The 8,160-nt window shown below is 40.1% G+C and overlaps 1 non-coding gene across 1 annotated transcript; it reads right to left on the reverse strand.

Moving 5' to 3' along the window:
- Window positions 1-3,910: 3,910 nt before the first annotated feature.
- LOC141603232 (small nucleolar RNA R71) lies at window positions 3,911-4,017 on the reverse strand. The gene has a single exon (XR_012525123.1). It is a non-coding gene; the product is annotated as a small nucleolar RNA R71 (small nucleolar RNA).
- Between the last annotated feature and the right edge of the window lie 4,143 nt (window positions 4,018-8,160).

Genomic DNA, 8,160 nt, shown 5'->3' on the forward strand with positions numbered 1-8,160 from the left:
CATTCTGCATCAACACACAACCCAACCCATTCTTTGAAGCATCGGTATACACCTCAAACTTCTCGCTCCCTTCAGGTAATGCTAATATTGGACCTGTGGTCAAACGCTCCTTTAATGTCTGGAACACCGTCTCACAACTTTCATCCCAACGAAACTTGTTCTCTTTCCTCATCAAAGTTGTCATAGGTTTGGCTATCTTGGAGAAATATTTCACGAACCGTCTATAGTACCCTGCCAAACCCAAGAAACTCCTGATCTCTGCCACATTCTTCGGTGCTTCCCACTTAGTAATCACCTCAATCTTTGCAGGATCCACAGCTACACCCTTCTTTGAAATCACATGCCCCAGAAAAGCAACTTCCTCTAACCAGAACTCACACTTAGACAACTTTGCATACAATTGATTTTCTCGCAAAGTCTGCAACACTATCCTCAAATGCTCCTCATGCTCCTCCTTAGTCTTAGAAAAGACTAAGATATTATCGATAAAGACCACAATAAACCGATCCAAGAACTGATTGAAGGCCCAGTTAATCAAATCCATAAACAATGCAGGTGCATTAGACAACCCAAACGGCATCACAACATACTCATAGTGACCATACCTCGATGTAAACGATGTCTTCGGTATGTCCTCTTCCCGAATTTTCACCTGATGGTAACCTGACCTCAAATAAATCTTAGAAAAGACCGCTACACCGTTCAACTGATCAAACAAATCATCTATCCTTGGCAAAGGATACTTATTCTTCACTGTAACTCTGTTCAGCTCTCTATAATCGATGCATAACCTCAAGCTCCCATCTTTCTTCTTCACAAACAAGACCGGTGCTCCTCATGGTGATACAATAGGTCTAATTTATCCCTTCTCAATCAGATCATCCAGTTGCTTTTTCAGCTCATCCAACCCCTTAGGACCCATACGGTACGGTAGAGATTGGCCCCGTCCCCGGTTTCAACTCAACGCTGAAATTTATCTCCCTCTTCGGTGGCAACCCCTATATCTCATCTGGAAAAACATCTGGGAACTCTCCCACCACTGGTATCTGCTCAACTGACGGACTCTCCACTCTATGGTCTCTCACATGGCATAAGATCAGCGGACACCCCTTCCTTAGATAGGACTTCAAGGTCACTGCTGCAATCAGCTTAATTTTGGGTTTGACAACAAACCCACGATAAGACACACTAATCCCCTTAGGACCTCTCAAAGAAACCCTCTTTTGATGACAATCTATTTTAGGCTTATACTTACCCAACCAGTCCATACCAACTATCATCTCAAAACCCTCCAAAAGAAACTCTAACAAGTCCACTGGTAAGTCAATCTGCCCAACTATCATAGACACACCTCTATACAACCGCCCACAAGATACAGACTCACCCAAAGATATAAAAACTTCCTCTTTTACAGACTCATACCCACTCAAACCCAACCGCTTAGCACAACTCGATGATACAAACGATTGTGACGCTCCCTAATCAAACAAAACAAAGGTAAAGACTCCATTAACAAGAAAAGTACCGGTGATAACGTGAGCATCATCCTCAGCTGCCTTCTTCTCCATCATAAATAGCTTACCATAGGTCTTCTGCCCACCTCCCTGGACAATACTAGCTGAGGTAGACGGCTTAGCAGCCGACCCCTGGTTGTTGTTGTTGTTGTTCGTTGCCGGTTTCTGGTATGAATGATAAGTGCATAATTTACATACTTTTACCCCTCATTTTAGCTCGGTTTCTATTGTTCGTCGTACTTTAATTAGTATATATTTGAGCTAATCTTGTGTTCTAGGTGTATTGTTGTGTTTGTTACGGTTTTGTAGGAATCTAAGCATTTAGAGGCTTTTTCCTACCATTTTATACACCAAGTTCACTAAGCTAAACAAGGCCTAACATTGGACTAGCATGGGAGTTTGCATGAAGATTTGTTGGGTTGAAGTGAGAATTGCAAATGTTGCCAACAATCAAAGTCAAGGCCCAATGATCAAGTCCAAGTCAAGATGAAAAAGCTTAGGATTCTAACAAACTTAGGATGCTCATTTAGATGCTCAATGAAAGATTTATGAAGCATTAACCGGGTGCATTAAGGAGCATTTATCGCAAACATTGGATTCCTCAAGAAATTAAGTGAGGAATTAAGCGAATTAACCGAGAGACACACGACCCCGATCGGGGCCATGCAACCCCGATCGGGGCCATAGACATCTTCAATGTTTACGTTTTGCTTTCCTCTCCTATAAATAGGAGAGGTATTCCGAGGCTTTGGGCATCTCTTCTTCACGTCTCATTTTACTCTTTCATAGCCTTAAGCACTATAATTTCTCTCATTAGTTTTCTCATTAGTTTACAATTTAGTTAAGCTTGTAGTTGTTAAACATTTGGTTATTTATATATTCAAGCATTTGGTTTCCAAGTTAGTTCTATCAAGCTCCTACTTTGGTAATCTTTCTCTTATCTACATTTTGTATTTTGTTTATGAGTTTAGTATTAGTCCTTTACATTTCATCATTAGTATACAATTTCCACTTTAGTTATAATTACTACAATATGCCTTATAATCTAAATATCATTTGCATTTCCTTTACAAATATGAGTAGCTAAAATTCCTGGTCTAAGGGCTAGGGGAGCCATGCATAAATCAACTATATAACATGATAAAATAGATTAATAATAATATTGTTCATATTGCTTCTATCACATGCTTGTGCCACAATGTTTAATCTTTGTTTAGGGCCCTATTCAATTGATTAAGTTTGTTTATTCGTTCTATAAGTCAAGAGGCACGGAATTGAATTAGACTAAGCATGTATAGTAGGACGACCTAGTCATGGACGAGAGTTTCTCTAGGACCCGGTCTATGGTTGATGCTAATATCGTAAGATGGGTATCTTTAAGCCTAAGCAATTGACAATGTTGTTAGTACCAAGTTTATCATGATAATATATTTACCCTTGCATGTGTGACCCGAACCCCTTAGACTCTCTTTTAATCATATAATTCACATCATAGTTTTATTAGTCAATCAAACAATCAAACCAAACCAAATCGTAATCGACCTTGATAAAAATCTACCCATAGCAATTCACGAAGTAATTCCCGTTTCCTTGTGTTCGACCCCTATTGCTACATTAACTTGTTGTTTAGGGAATTTATCTTTGCATAGGTACGCGATAAGCCTATCAAATTTTGGCGCCGTTGCCGGGGAAACGGTTTTATTGCATTTTGAATTGTTGATTTTTATCTTGTTTTCCTTTGTCTTGGGGAACACTTGTTCCTTGAGACCGTTACTTATCATTTTCCTAGAAATTGTTGTCTTATGCCCAGGTCCTCTCGTAGTGGAGAATTGCTTTCACCGGATTCCGATCCCGAGAGAACATTTAGGAGAAGACGACGTTTTTGGAAGGAAATTAAAGAAGCCACTTCACCCATCCAAGTTGAAAGTGCTAGAAAGTCTTACTTAGACGATCTAGAGGTTCTTGAAGAGGAGGAGGTTTCTTGTTCATCATCTCCACCACCATCACCATCTACTACCAAAAAGATGGTGAAACTTTCCGATCATTCAAAGCCCACCGCGGCCATGCTTCCGGCCGGAATCACAACCACTCAAATCACCGCGCCGGACTTCGAGATCAAACCGGCTTTCATTAGCCTTGTGGAGAGAAAGCAATTTGGGGGAAGTCCTTTGGAGGACCCTAATTTGCATGTTCAAAATTTTTGTGACTATTGCTCCATGATCCGGCAAACGGGTGTCACCCAAGCCCAAATAAGGGAAATACTTTTCCCTTTCTCTTTGAAGGACAAGGCCAAGCTTTGGATCAATAGCCTTGATCGCACCACCTTGGGAATCACCAATTGGGAAACATTGGCTCTTGCTTTCTACCAAAAGTTTTTTCCACCGGAGAAAACTCAAACTTTGAGGAGCCAAATCACCGGATTCCGTCAACAAGCTCTTGAGAGCTTATATGAGGCTTGGGAGAGGTACAAAGAGCTTCAAAGACAATGCCCACATCATGGGTTAGATGAATGGTTTCTTGCAATAACATTCTACAATGGATGTTGTGCCGAGTCCCGAAGGATTCTTGATTCCGCCAACAATGGGCGGTTTGATCAAATTGACACCGATCTTGCTCATTCCACGATCGAATCTATGGCAATCCATGATGCCCAATATGTCAATTCCCGAGTTGTGCCATCCAAAGGTAAAGAAGAATCCTCTAACAACTCCGTTTTGCTAGCTCAAATTGCTTTGCTCCAACAACAAATAGCGGAAAGAGATGCTAAAGATTCCATTCAACAACTCAATGTTGTGTCTTCAACAAGCCAAATCATTGTGTGTGAAGGTTGCGGAGGTGCGGGTCATTATGCCGCTCATTGCCGAGCCCCTATCGAAGAGGTAAATGCTTTTCAAGCTTTAAAACAAAGTTTATATCCACCGGGTACATTTTCCAACACTTATAACCCGAATACAAAATTTCACCCGAACTTGTCTTACAATAGCAACAATGTGCTTAACCCTCAACCCCCACCACAACAAAATGCCTATGTTCCTCAACAACAAAAGTATATCCCTCCACCGGGTTATCAAAATCAACAAAGGCCCCCACAAAACAATTACCAACAAAATCCACCACAAAATGGCCAACAAAACAATCAAGGAGGTGGTAAGCTCGAGGGAATGATAATCCAAATGCAAAGGGAATTGTTGACTCAAATTCAAAAGAATGATCAAGCTCATAGTGCCGCGGTCAAGTTGTTGGAACAACAAGTGGCTCAACTAGCCGCTTCTAGCTCTCAAAGGAAGAATGGTCAACTACCTCCCCAAGGTGAGCAACCACATGAAACCGTTAATTCTATTTCCTTGAGAAGTGGTTCAAGCTATGATGGGCCATCCATGACTTTGGATGATGAGGTGGTTGTTAAGAAGGCTAAGCTTGGGGGAAATGACAAAAAGAAGGCTAGTGAAGAGCCTATTGTTAAAGATCGTGTGCCATTTCCTCATCGATTATTGATGCTAAAGAGGAAGAGCAAGCTTGATGCCAAGAATGTTGAGTCTCCTATGCCCAAAGAAAGTGATGAGGTAATTGTTGAAGAAGTCTCTCCTAATGCTAAGGAGAGTGATGCCGTTCCAACAAAGGTGAGTGTTCCCATTGAGAAAGAGATAGTGAAAGATGTGGAGGATGCTCCTCCCAAAGAAATTGTTCAAATACCATTTCCCCATCGTCTAGCAAAGCACAAGGAGGAAGGTAAGTTTGCTAAATTTTTGGAAGTTTGTAAGAATTTGCAAGTCACCATCCCGTTTATGGAATTGATTACCCAAGTCCCTTCTTATGCAAAGTTTATGAAGGAAATCCTCTCAAAGAAGCGATCCTTCAATGAGGTTGAGACCATTGCTTTTACCGAAGAGTGTAGTGCACTCTTACAAAATATGTCTCCCCCGAAACTTAAGGACCCCGGTAGCTATTCTATTCCTTGCACTATAGGCAAATATACCATTGATAAGGCCCTTTGTGACCTAGGTGCTAGTGTAAGTGTCATGCCCTATTCCCTTTGTGAAAAACTTAACATGGGTGCTTTAAAATGCACGAGTACAACATTGCAAATGGCGGACCGTTCTTTAAAGCGACCTCTAGGTGTCTTAGAAGATGTTCCCGTCAAAATTGGCAAGTTTTTCATACCCGTTGACTTCCTCATTCTTGATATGGCCGAGGACTCACAAACCCCAATTATATTGGGTAGGCCATTTCTGCGTACCGCGGGTGCGTTAATTGATGTGAAAAATGGGAGGTTAACGTTGGAAGTGGGTGATGACCGGGTTTCCTTCAGCAAAAACAACACCATTAGAAGCCCAATGTTACAAGAGTCTTGTTATTTACTTAGCACTGTGGACTCTTCTTATGCCTCTACTATGCTTGGATCCTCACTAACGGATCCGTTGGAGGACGATATGGGTGTTGTTTGCTTTGCAGGTGATGATGCTAAGGACGTTATTGCTAAAAGTGGAAAAAGGAAGAAAGGGAAATTTTATTTGAAGAATTTCAAATGGTTGAGAAATGCAAAGATAGCTATGACATGGAGCTTGGTTGGTGGCAAGCTCAAAGATGAAACTTGAATCAAATAGCTTCTTACGTCGTGCGGGACGTTAAACCAGCGCTTCTTGGGAGGCAACCCAAGCTTTTTATTGCTTTTGTTTATTTTTGTTTTTAAATTTCTACAATTTAATTGTTTTTCGTAGATTAGTAATAAAATACTCGACTTAACGATGTTTCTTTTTGTGATTTTTAGGTGAAAATGAAGGAAAGAGAATCTAACACGCTTCCACATATAACAACCCCGTTCGGGGACGTGGTTTTCGAGAAACAAGAAGGGAATTAAATCAATGCGGAAAAGAGTCAAAACTCAAAGAGGAGGTCAACCCCGATCGGGGTTGGGTGGCCCCGATCGGGGTCGTGGTTCTGTGATTTTCCGGCCTTCTTTTTATACGGGTAAACAAAAAGAGAATCGAATTCTTTCGATTATTTTCACACCCAATGGTATCTTCTCTTCCTTTCTCTTCCATTTTTCTATAATTCTTCACCTTAATCACAAAGAAGCTATACATCCCCCCGAATTCATGCTAGCTTGGGGGAGATTGACAAGTCGAGTATGTTTTTCATTGCTTTGCATTTTAGTTTAGATCTTGCATCCCATTGAACATAACCTCTAGTCCTTCATGTTTTGTGCTTTGAGCCATTTTTATGGTTTGATTGGGTGATTTGGATAGTTAGCACATTGAGGACAATGTGATGTTTAGCTTGGGGGAAGATATTGCATTTGCATATAGCATAGTTTGCATGTAGTGTAGAAAATTTGAAAATTTTTGAGAGAAATTTTTGCTTTGTACTTGCTTGTAGCCTACTTTCCTCTTTGCTTATCCTAATAATGGCTTGTTGCTAATGATTTATTCTTTAATGTTGGGATATTAGCTACATGGGGATGTCTTGACATAGTAGGTGGGAGATGGAGAATGAACCAAATAAGCTTGATCTTGACTTGTGGCAAGCTACAAAATGGTAAGGTAGAGCCTCTTTTGACCGACGCATCCATATCCGGTCTCTCTTAGGTGAGTGTAGGTGTCTCCTTATAATGTGTGTTACATCAAAACGCACAAGTATGGTTCTCATGTCATCTCTTGGTAAGCATGCATTCATTTGTTATAGCATTTTGGAGCCATTCACATGAATATATTTGCCTTCTTGACCCCTTCACAAACAATTTTCCCTAGCTACATTATAACTTGCCTACCTTGTTGAGCTAGTAGCTTTGTTTGTCTTGTTTGGGTGCTCAATTGGGATTTGTTTCAAAGTTTGAATATCATGTGAGCTTGGTCTTAATGCTCGAAAAAGAAAATGAAAAAGGAAGATGAAAAAAATGATGAATTGAGCAAGATGAAAAAAACAGTAAAAGGTTGAAAAAAAAAGAAATGAAAAAAAAAAACATGAAAGTGAAATGAAAGAAAAGAAGTTTGCATTGAAATGAAAAAAAAAGAGAAGAAGAAGAAGATGTGAGAAATTCTCAAGAATTATTCATACATTATGGAGAGTTTTCTCATGGTTTGAAATTGCACAATTGGGTTGAAATTGGGATTGAGCACCTTTTACAATTTGGTAGTTGCTAGCTTGACTTAGCTCCACATTACCATAATTCATTTGTTCCCCCTTCTTACCCATGTTTATTTGCCTTCTTCCTACCCATTTGGCTTCTTTATCATGCTTGCATTTGATTGTTTTGGCTTACTAGTTTTGATTGATTACCATATTAGATTGCGGGCACATTATTATAAGTCGAGGATAGTTGAGTGATTATTCACAAAAATTGTCCTTTCACATATAAATGAGTTTGAGTGTCCCGTGAGAGTCCATAAGTCAAAAGATCACGCAAGAGCTCAAAGGTTCATTCAAAGTTTTCCATGCTACGCCGTCATGTAAATCTCATCCATGTCTTGCTTTATTCCTTGCCCATGTTGTTTCGGGTTTTTAAATCATTATGCTTAGCTTGCTTGGATATTGCAATTGATGGGATATGGTTTCTTGCTTGAGGACAAGCAAGGGTTTAGCTTGGGGGAGTTTGATAAGTGCATAATTTACATACTTTTACCCCTCATTTTAGCTCGGTTTCTATTGT

The sequence above is a fragment of the Silene latifolia genome, chromosome 9, assembly GCF_048544455.1.
Source record: "Silene latifolia isolate original U9 population chromosome 9, ASM4854445v1, whole genome shotgun sequence".
Lineage (NCBI taxonomy): Eukaryota > Viridiplantae > Streptophyta > Magnoliopsida > Caryophyllales > Caryophyllaceae > Silene > Silene latifolia.